The sequence below is a fragment of the Neoarius graeffei genome, chromosome 2, assembly GCF_027579695.1.
Source record: "Neoarius graeffei isolate fNeoGra1 chromosome 2, fNeoGra1.pri, whole genome shotgun sequence".
NCBI classification, from domain to species: domain Eukaryota; kingdom Metazoa; phylum Chordata; class Actinopteri; order Siluriformes; family Ariidae; genus Neoarius; species Neoarius graeffei.
The window spans coordinates 45,752,847-45,763,997 of NC_083570.1; the positions used below are offsets into that span (position 1 = coordinate 45,752,847).

Consider the following 11,151-nt stretch of genomic DNA (forward strand, 5'->3'; position numbering starts at 1 on the left):
CAGCAGACTTTGCAGACCCCGACAGACTTCGACAGACCTCGCCAGATTTCGACAGACCCCGATACACTTCGACAGACCTCGACTGACTTCGATAGACCCCGACAGATTTCGACAGATCTCGACAGTCCTCGACAGACTTTGATAGAACCTGACAGACTTCAAGAGACATCGACAGACTTCAGCAGACTTCGCCACACACCGACAGACTTCGACAGACCTCGACAGACTTCAACAGACCCTGATAGACTTCAACAGACCTCGAGACACCCCGACAGACCCCGGCAGATTTCGACAGATCTCGACAGACCTCGACAGACTTCGACAGACCTTGATAGACTTCGACAGACTTCAACAGAACTCGACTATCTTTGACAGACCCTGAAAGACTTCGACGGCCTTAGACAGACTTCTACAGACCTCGACAGACCTTGACAGACTTCGTCAAACCTCGACAGACCCTGATAGACTTTGACAGACCTCGACATATTACGACAGACCCTGACAGATTTCGACAGTCCGAGAGACTTCGACAGACCTCGATAGACTTCGACAGTCCCTGACAGACTTTGACAGACCTCGACAGACTTCGACAGACCCTGACAGACTTCGTCAGACCTCAACTGACTTCCACAAACCTTGACAGACTTCAACAGACCTCGAGAGACTTCGACAGACCCTGATCAATCTCAACAGACCTCTACAGACTTTGACAGGCCTCGACAGACTTCGACAGATATCGACAGACTTCGACAGACTTCGAGGTAAATCGAAGTCTGTTGGGTCTGTCGAAGTCAGTCGGGGTCTGTCAAAGTCTGATAGGGTCTGTGGAAGTCTGTCAGGGTCTGTGGAAGTCTGTCAGGGTATCTCAATGTCTGTCAAGGTGTGTCGAAGTCTCTCAGGGTCTGTTGAAACCTGTCACGGTCTGTCGAGGTTTGTCAGGATCTGTCAAAGTATGTTGAGGTCTGTCAAAGTCTGTCGGGGTCTGTCGAATTCTATCGATGTCTGTCAAAGTCAGTCAAGGTCTGTGGAGGTCTGTTAAAGTCTGTCAGGGTCTGTTGAAGTCTGTCAGGGACTGTTGAAGTCTGTCGAGGTCTGTCGAAGTCTGTCAGGGTCTGTCGAAGTCTGTCAGGATCTGTAGAAGTCTTTTGGGTCTGTTGATGTCTGTCAGGATCTGTCGAAGTCTGTCAGGGTATGTTGAATTATGTCGAGGTCTGTCGATGTCTGTCAGGGTCTGTCGATGTCTGTCAAAGTCTGTCAGGGTCTGTCGAAGTCTGTCGGGGTCTGTCGAAGTCTGTCAGGGTCTGTGGAAGTCTGTCGAGGTCTGTGGAAGTCTGTCAGCATCTGTGGAACTCTGTCGGGATCTGTGGAGGTCTGTCGGGGTCTGTCGAAGTCTGTCGGGGTCTGTCGAAGTCTGTCGGGGTCTGTCGAAGTCTGTCGGGGTCTGACAAATCCTGTCAGGGTCTGTCGAATTCTGCTGAGGTCTGTCTACGTCTGTCATGGTCTGTCAATTAATGTCAAGGCCTGTCGAAGTCTGTCAGGGTCTGTCAAGGTCTGTCGAAGTCTGTCAGGGTCTGTGGAAGTCTGTCGAGGTCTGTGGAAGTCTGTCAGCATCTGTGGAACTCTGTCGGGATCTGTGGAGGTCTGTCAGGGTCTGTCAAAGTCTGTCAGGGTCTGCAAAATCCTGTCAGGGTCTGTCAAAGTCTATTGAGGTCTGTTGAAGTCTGATTGGGTCTGTTGAAGTCTGACGGAGTCTGTGGAAGTCTGTTGGGGTCTGTCTAAATCTGTCGAGGTCTTTCGAAGTCTGTAGGGGTCTCTCGAAGTTTGTTGAGGTCTGTCAAAGTCTGTCGAAGTCTGTCAGGGTCTGTTGAAATCTGTCAGGGTCTTTCGAAGTGTGTCGAGGTCTGTTGAAGTCTGACAGTGTCTGTCAAAGCCTGTCGGAGTCAGTCAAAGTCTGTCAGGGTCTGTCAAAGTCTGTGGGGGTCTGTCGAAGTCTGTCAAGGTCTGTCAAAGCCTGTCAGGGTCTGTCAAATTCTGATGAGGTCTGTCTCAGTCTGTCATGGTCTGTCAATGACTGTCAATGTCTGTCGAAGTCTGTCAGGATCTGTCTAGGTCTGTCGAGGTCTGTCAGTATCTGTCAAAGCCTGTCGGGGTCTGTCGAAGCCTGCCGGGATCTCGAAGCCTGTCAGGAACTGTCGATGTCTGTGGGGGTCTGTCGAAGTCTGTCAAGGTCTGTCAAAGCCTGTCAGGGTCTGTCAAATTCTGATGAGGTCTGTCTCAGTCTGTCATGGTCTGTCAATGACTGTCAAGGTCTGTCGAAGTCTGTCAGGGTCTCTCTAGGTCTGTGGAAGTCTGTCAGCATCTGTCAAAGTCTGTCGGGGTCTGTCGAAGCCTGTCAGGGTCTGACAAATCCTGTCAGGGTCTGTCGAATTCTGTTGAGGTCTGTCTACGTCTGTCATGGTCTGTCAATTAATGTCAAGGTCTGTCAAAGTCTGTCAGGGTCTGTCAAGGTCTGTCGAAGTCTGTCAGTATCTGTCAAAGCCTGTCGGTGTCTGTCGAAGCCTGTCGGGGTCTCGAAGCCTGTCAGGAACTGTCGAAGTCTGTGGGGGTCTCTCGAAGTTTGTTGAGGTCTGTCAAAGTCTGTCGAAGTCTGTCAGGGTCTGTTGAAATCTGTCACGGTCTTTCGAAGTGTGTCAAGGTCTGTTGAAGTCTGACAGGTTCTGTCGAAGCCTGTCGGAGTCAGTCAAAGTCTGTCAGGGTCTGTCAAAGTCTGTCATGGTCTCTCAAAGTCTGTCAGGGTCTGTTGAAGTCTGTCAAAGTATGTCAGTATCTGTCAAATCCTGTCGGGGCCTGTCGAAGCCTATCAGCGTCTCGAAGCCTGTCAGGAACTGTCGAAGTCTGTGGGGGTCTGTCGAAGCCTGTCAGGGTCTGTCAAATTCTGATGAGGTCTGTCTCAGTCTGTCATGGTCTGTCAATGACTGTCAAGGTCTGTCGAAGTCTGTCAGGGTCTGTCTAGGTCTGTGGAAGTCTGTCAGCATCTGTCGAAGTCTTTCGGGGTCTGTTGAAGCCTGTCAGGGTCTGACAAATCCTGTCAGGGTCTGTCGAATTCTGTTGAGGTCTGTCTACATCTGTCATGGTCTGTCAATTAATGTCAAGGTCTGTCAAAGTCTGTCAGGGTCTGTCAAGTTCTGTCGAAGTCTGTCAGTATCTGTCAAAGCCTGTCGGTGTCTGTCGAAGCCTGTCGGGGTCTCGAAGCCTGTCAGGAACTGTTGAAGTCTGTGGGGGTCTCTCGAAGTTTGTTGATGTCTTTCAAAGTCTGTCGAAGTCTGTCAGGGTCTGCGAAATCCTGTCAGGGTCTGTCGAAGTCTGTTGAGGTCTGTCGAAGTCTGCCAGGGTCTGTTGAAATCTGACGGAGTCTGTAGAAGTCTGTTGGGGTCTGTCTAAATCTGTCGAGGTCTTTCGAAGTCTGTAGGTGTTGTAATGCAGAAGTAAATCTAGGCAATGTCCATTATTACCACAAGGTGGCACTCATTGACCATTAGAATGCATGGATATGTATTACTCCTATTGCCAGAAAGGGTTAAAACAGAAGAAGAGATGTTCCTGAGGCATGCGTTAGTTCTCTCAGACACCGCAATGTATGTTTAATATCTACAATTCAGATAAAGGTGAAAACTCAGCATCTGTGTTCGTGGTCCTTTTATTTTACAAGTTACCACATATTTTTGGCAACGAGGTGAATTGGAAGAGTTTGTTTTCATGTTTATTTTTTTTGTTAGCTATAGCTAGTCAAGTGTGATAGCTAGCTTTCAATAGGCGGCTACATGAGTGAAAACGGTGAAGAGGAACAAGACATCGCCGAGGAACAAGTGGTCGTCAAGGGAAACAGAGCGCCAGTTGCTGTTGAAGGGGGACACAGAGAAGTACAACGACCTGTGCAGATCATGGCAACGTTTGGACAATCGGTGAATATGTGGAGGGAGATGAGGATTGGACTGAGTATGAGGAAAGGTTGGGACACTTTTTCAATGCTAATGGAATTACTGAAAAGGCTAGGAAGTGCTCGATTCTCCTGAGTGTGTGTGGAGCAAAGACTTATAAGCTGATAAGGAACTTAGCGACACCACAGAAACCAGGTGAAATTCCATATGCCGACTTAGTCAAACTCGTAGGCAACCACCACAATCCTAAACCATCTGTAATTGTCCAGCATTTCAAGTTCCACAGTCACTTCAGAAAGTCAGGTCAGTTAGTGGCTAACTTCGTAGCAAAGCTTCGTCAGCTATCGGAGCATTGTGAATTCGGAGCAGTGCTAGACGACCTGCTGCGTGACCGACTTGTACGCGGCATAAATGATGATGCAATTCAGCGCCGCTTGCTGAGTGAGACAATACCACCACTGACTTTCAAAAAAGCGCTAGAGATTTCTCAGAGCATGGAAATGGCTGCTAGCAATGCCAAAGACATTCAGAAAGGGCGTGCTGTGGCACAACCTGTGGCAGTGCATCATGTACAGAAAGACAGTTCAAAATCTGGCAAACCAGTTGAATGCTTTAGGTGTGGAGGTGCACACTATGCAAACGAATGCAAATTCAAAGATGCAGTCTGCCATGGTTGCAAGAAAAAAGGACACTTAGAAAAGAAGTGTAGAGGTGCTAAAAATAAGACTAAAACTGAAAAGGGGAAAGCAAAGAAAAATCAGGCTGCCACACATCATGTAGAGGAAGCAAGCGAAGAGGCTATGTGTTCTTTTGACATGTTTGGAGTGGAAACTGAGGAGGAACCGCCTATGCCATATTACACCACAGTCACCATACAGGGAAAGGATGTCAAGTTTGAGATTGATTCAGGGGCAACAGCATCAGTCATCAGTGAGGAGACCTACAGGAGGACATGGGGGTCCAAGCCACCGCCCCTGACTCCATCAAAGCTCAAGCTAAGGACATACACCGGGCAGCCCATACCCCACCTAGGAGTGTTAAAGGTGAGCATTGCCGTGGGAAATCAGAAGGCTGAGGGTAGACTAGTGGTGGCCAAGGGTAGTGGACCCAGTCTTTTGGGCCGTGACTGGCTCAGAAAAATTAAGCTTAATTGGCATGAGGTGAAGTACACTCGCACAACAGAGGACATTCTTCAGTGATACAATGAGGTGTTCAGAGACAAACTGGGCACACTCAAGGGAGTGATGGTGAAACTACACGTTGACCTTAATGCCACACCATGTTTCTACAAGCCCAGAGTGGTACCCTACGCAATGAAAGAGAAAGTGGAGGAGGAGCTGGAGTGATTACAGGCGCTGGGCATCATCGAGCCAGTCCAGTTCTCCAAGTGGGCAGCTCCCATTGTCCCTGTTATGAAACCTGACAAAACAGTGTGAATATGTGGGGACTATAAACTTACCGTGAACCAGGTCTCAAAGCTGGAGGAGTACCCGTTGCCACAGGTGGATGACCTGTTTGCAACCCTGGCAGGGGGCAAGTCGTTTACAAAACTGGACATGAGCCATGCCTATCAGCAGCTGCTGCTAGACGAAGAGTCCAAGGAGTTTGTCACAATAAACACACACAAAGGATTGTTTAAGTACAACCGCTTAGTGTTCGGAGTGGCGTCCAGCCCCGCCATTTTCCAAAGGACAATGGACAGTCTGTTGCAAGGCATCCCACACGTAGCATGCTACCTGGATGATCTTCTCATTACAGGTGCTACCGAGGCCGAGCATCTCAGCAACTTAGACCAGGTGCTAAAGAGACTCTCAGATGCACGGCTGAGACTGAAACGAGACAAATGCACGTTCATGGCACCAAGTGTCACTTACCTGGGACATAAGATAACAGCTGAGGGTATCTGCCCAGTGGAAGACAAAGTGAGGGCTGTCAAGGAAGCCCCGAGCCCCAAGAACGTCACCGAACTCAGATCATTTCTAGGTATGGTGAATTACTACGGCAAATTTATCCAGGACCTCTCAAAGGTCTTGGCACCGCTGTACAAACTACTGCACAATAACACAAAGTGGCAATGGTGTGACGAGCAAGAGAAAGCTTTCAATGAAGTGAAAGAACTGCTCCATTCAGCGAAACTGCTTGTGCATTTCGATCCAGACAAAGAGGTGACCCTCTCATGTGATGCCTCACCATATGGTGTAGGGGCAGTGCTGTCGCACGTAATGGAAGATGGATCAGAAAAGCCTATTGGCTTTGCTTCACACACGTTGACGGCTGCGGAAAAGGGGTACTCGCAGCTAGACAAGGAAGGTCTGGCAATTGTGTTTGCTGTTAAGCGCTTCCATCAGTACCTCTACGGCTGTCCTTTCAAAATCCATACAGACCATAAACCACTGATGAGTCTGTTTGGGGAGACACGTTACATCCCACCACTTGCCTCTGCCCGAATCCAACGTTGGGCACTAACATTGTCAGCCTACAATATACCATAGTGTACAGGGCAGGAAAAGACAATGCAAATGCTGACGCACTCAGTCACCTGCCATTGCCCGAGACGCCAGTCACCACTTACGTGCCTCCAGAGACTGTCTTTTCATTAGAGAAGTTGTCTGAAACACCAGTGACTGCATCCCAGGTCAAGCAATGGACCGAGCGAGACCCTGTCCTGTCCAAGGTAAAGACTTACCTGCTACAAGGCTGGCCTGCTGTGGTAGAGAGTGAGGATTTGAGGCCTTAGGCTGGGCATACACTGTGTGATTTTTGGCCTGATTTTGACACGATTTTCACTCGTGCGACTATTTTGGAGATCGGGCCGATTTTTGGCTCAATCGTGCATCTCGGATCGTGTAGTATACATGGGGTAATGACAAGTGATTAACACCTCACGACCTCCTCCCGATCGATCGGATGAAAATCAAACATGTTTGAAATCCTGGTCGCCCATAGTGAGGCTATCGCACTGTTGAAGCAGTGTCACAAGCCGATTTACCTCAACCTGTCACACTACACATGCGTGAACACAGATACAGAAGAGAAAGCAAACACTGAGCAGCACTTCCGGTCTCCTCTTCTTCTTCATGTTGCAGTTCCGGATACAAGAATCTGGAAGTATGGAAGTACAGTGTGAGCAGTCAGATCGCATCCGAGCATCGGATCGTATAGTGTGAGAACAGGAATCGTAAGCTGTGTGCTGTTTACCCCTGCGATTCACTCGTACAGTGTGAGCAGCAGCTAAATACCGTGATTGAAAAAATCGCACAGTGTCTGCCCAGCCTTATGTGAAAAGAAAGACTGAACTGAGCTTACAAGAGGGCTGCAGCTTCTGGGGGACAAGGGTCATCGTACCTCCCCCAGGCTGCTCACAGATTATGGAGGAAGTGCATGAGACACATCCAGGTGTGTCTAGGATGAAAAGTCTTGCAAGATCCTACGTCTGGTGGCCAAGAATGAATTTAGACCTGGAAAACAAGGTGAAATCATGCTTCCAGTGTCAAGCCAATCAGAAAATGTCACCACCAGCTCCCTTGCATCCATGGGAGTGGCCAGACCGTCCCTGGTCTAGGTTACATCTGGACTTTGCAGGGCCCTTCATGGGGCAGATGTTTCTTGTCATGGTCGACGCCCACTCTAAGTGGATAGAATGTCGCATCATGGGCAACATAACAGCTCCCTCAACCATTGAGAAACTCAGACAAGTGTTTGCAGTTCATGATCTACCCGACACCCTAGTCACGGATAATGGTCCAACCTTCACAAGTGAGCTGTTCAGTGACTTCATGGAGCAGAACGGAATCTGTCACATTCGTACAGCTCCTTTCCATCCAGCATCGAATGAACTGGCGGAATGTGCTGTCCAGACAGTGAAGGAAGGTTTGAAGCGCATGACAGGTGACTCTCTGAGTACTCGACTCTCACGTTTCCTGTTCAAGTACCGCCTCACACCTCAGACCACTACTGCACATACACCAGCAGAGATGTTGATGGGCCGTAGGCCTAAGTCAAGGCTAGATCTGCTTCGCCCTGACCTGAAAGCAAAGGTAGCGAGAAAGCAAGAAAAGCAGAAGGAGAGCCACGATCTTCATGCGAGAGAAAGACTGCTGCAACCAGGTGACAATGTCTATGTGAAGAACTTCTGCAGTAACTACAAGCAGCAGTGGCTTCCTGGGATTATCCAGACACAGAATGGTCCCATCTCCTACGTCATCAATCTGAGTGATGGACGACTGTTCTGCAGACATCAGGATCATATGCGCCTGCGTCATGATAAAGGCCCAGAGACTGTCAGCACTGCAGAGTTGCCACTGGTGACTACTGGAGGAGCGTCTCCGGCAGAGGAATCACCACCGGAGGTGTCTGTGCCACGGGCAGAGGATGGACAATCATGCACCGACACACAGACACCCCAGACCCCTTTGGTGACCGCAGCACGGGATCCTCCCAAAGCACCAACACCTGTGGTGACTGCTGATTCACAGGAGACAGTGCACAGATCACAGCATGCTCGAAAGCCTCCTGACAGACTGAATTTTTGATAAGTGCTACTGCTTTTCTATGCATATACCAGGTTCTGTTATTTTGTTGTGTGTATGCTAACAGTGTTGCCAGATGCTGCTGACGTTTTCCAGCCCAAAATATGTTCAAAACCCGCTAAAATGCACTTAAAACCGCCCAATCTGGCAACACTGTATGCTAATAATTTTGCTAAAGATAATTTTGTGTTTAATGTGTTAATGTCAGTATAGGTGTATGAACGTAATTTACACCAGATTCATTTTCAGTTTCTTGAAGTCATAGTTATTTAATGGGGGAACTTTTGAACTTAGTGGGGGAGGAGTGTTGTAATGCAGAAGTAAATCTAGGCAATGTCCATTATTACCACAAGGTGGCGCTCATTGACCATTAGAATGCATGGATATGTATTACTCTTATTGCCAGAAAGGGTTAAAACAGAAGAAGAGATGTTCCTGAGGCATGCGTTAGTTCTCTCAGACACCGCAATGTATGCTTAATATCTACAATTCAGATAAAGGTGAAAATTCGGCATCTGTGTTCGTGGTCCTTTTATTTTACAAGTTACCACAGTAGGGGTCTCTCAAAGTTTGTTGAGTTCTGTCAAAGTCTGTCGAAGTCTGTCAGGGTCTGTCGAAATCTGTCAGGGTCTTTCGAAGTGTGTCAAGGTCTGTTGCAGTCTGTCAGGGTCTGTCGAAGTCTGTCAGGGTCTGTGGAAGCCTTTCGGGGTCTGTCGAAGTCTGTCAGGGTCTGTCGAAGTTTGTCGAGGTCTGTAGAAGTCGGTCAGGGTCTGTCGAAGTCTGTCGGGATCTGTCGATATCTGTCAGGGTCTGTCATGGTCTGTCAAAATCTATCAGGGTCTGTCAAAGTCTGTCTGGGTCTTTCGAAGTCTGCCTGGGTCTGTTGAAGTCTGTAAAAGTCTGTCAAAGTATGTCAGGGTCTGTCGAAGTCTGTCAGGGTCTGTCGAAGTTTGTCGAGGTATGTAGAAGTCTGTCAGGGTCTGTCAGGGTCTGTTGAAGTCTGTCGGGATCTGTCGATATCTGTCAGGGTCTGTGGAAGTCTGTCGAGGTCTGTGGAGGTCTCTCAGGGTCTGGCAAAGTCTTTCAGGGTCTGTTGAAGTCTGTCAGGGTGTGTCAAACCTGTCAGGGTCTGTCAAAGTCTGTCAGGGTCTGTGAATGCCTTTTGGGGTCTGTCGAAGTCTATCAGAGTCTGTCGAAGTTTGTCGAGGTCTGTAGAAGTCGGTCTGGGTCTGTCAAGGCCTTTCAAAGTCTGTCAGGGTCTGTCAAAGTCTGTCGATGTCTGTCGAGGTCTGTCAAAGTCTTTTGGGATCTGTCGATATCTGTCAGGGTCTGTCGAAGTCTTTCAATGTCTGTTGAAGTCTGTTGAGGTCTGTTGAAGCCTGTCAGGGTCTGTCGAAGTCTGTTGAGGTCTATCGAAGTCAGTCATGGTCTCTCGAAGTCTGTCAGGGTCTGTCGAGGTCTGTCGAAGTCTGTCAGGGTCTCTCAAGGTCTGTTGAAGTCTGTCATGGTCTGTCAAGGTTTGTCAAAGTCTGTCAGGGTCTGTCGAAGTCTGTCAGGGTCTTTCGAAGTCTGTCAGGATCTGTCGAAGTGTGTCCAGGTCTGTCGAAGTCTGTCAGGGTCTGTCGAAGTCTGTCGAGGTCTGTCGAAGTCTGTCAGGGTCTGTGGAAGTCTTTCATGGTCTGTCAAAGTCTATTAGGGTCTGTCAATGCCTGTCAGGGTCTGTCGAATTCTGTTGAGGTCTGTCTAAGTCTGTCAGGGTCTGTCGAGGTCTGGTGAAGTCTGTCAGGGTTTGTCAAGGTCTGTCAAAGTCTGTCAGGGTCTGTCAAAGTCTGTCTGGGTCTTTTGAAGTCTGTCTGGGTCTGTTTAAGTCTGTCGAGGTCTCTTGAAGTCTGTCAGGGTCTGTCAAAGCCTGTCAGGGTCTGTCGAATTCTGTTGAGGTCTGTCGACGTCTGTCAGGGTCTGTCGATGTCTGTCGAAGTCTGTCAGGGTCTGGCGAAGTGTGTCAGGGTCTGTCGAGGTCTGTCGAAGTCTGTTAGGGTCTGTCAAGGTCTCTCGAAGTCTGGTAGGGTCTGTCAGAGTCTGGCAGGGTCTGATGAAGTCTGTTTGGGTCTGTCGAATCTGTCAGGGTCTGTCAAAGTCTGTCAGGGTCTGTCGAATTCTGTCAGGGTCTGTCGAAGTGTGTCAAGGTCTGTGGAGGTCTGTCACGGTCTGTCAAATTCTGTCAGGGTCTGTAAAAGCCTGTCAGGTTCTGTTGACATCTGTCAGAGTCTGTCAAGGCCTTTCGAAGTCTGTCAGGGTCTGTCGAAGCCTGTCGGGATCTGTCGATATCTGTCAGGGTCTGTCGAAGTCTTTCAACGTCTGTTGAAGTCCGTCAGGGTCTGTGGAAGTGTGTTGAGGTCTGTCGAAGTTTATTAGGGTCTGTCCAACCCTGTCAGGATCTGTCGAATTCTGTTGAGGTCTGTCTAAGTCGGTCTGGGTCTGTCAAGGCCTTTCAAAGTCTGTCAGGGTCTGTCAAAGTCTGTCGATGCCTGTCGAAGTCTGTCGAGGTCTGTCGAAGTCTTTTGGGATCTGTCGATATCTGTCAGGGTCTGTCGAAGTCTTTCAACATCTGTCGAAGTCTGTCGAGGTCTGTTGAAGCCTGTCAGGGTCTGTCGAAGTCTGTTGAGGTCTATCGAAGTCAGTCA

At 48.9% G+C, this 11,151-nt stretch overlaps 1 pseudogene; it reads left to right on the forward strand.

The window, feature by feature from the left end:
- The first annotated feature begins 3,821 nt into the window (after positions 1 to 3,821).
- LOC132869494 (uncharacterized protein K02A2.6-like) lies at positions 3,822 to 8,470 on the forward strand (annotated as a pseudogene).
- The last annotated feature ends 2,681 nt before the right edge of the window (positions 8,471 to 11,151 follow it).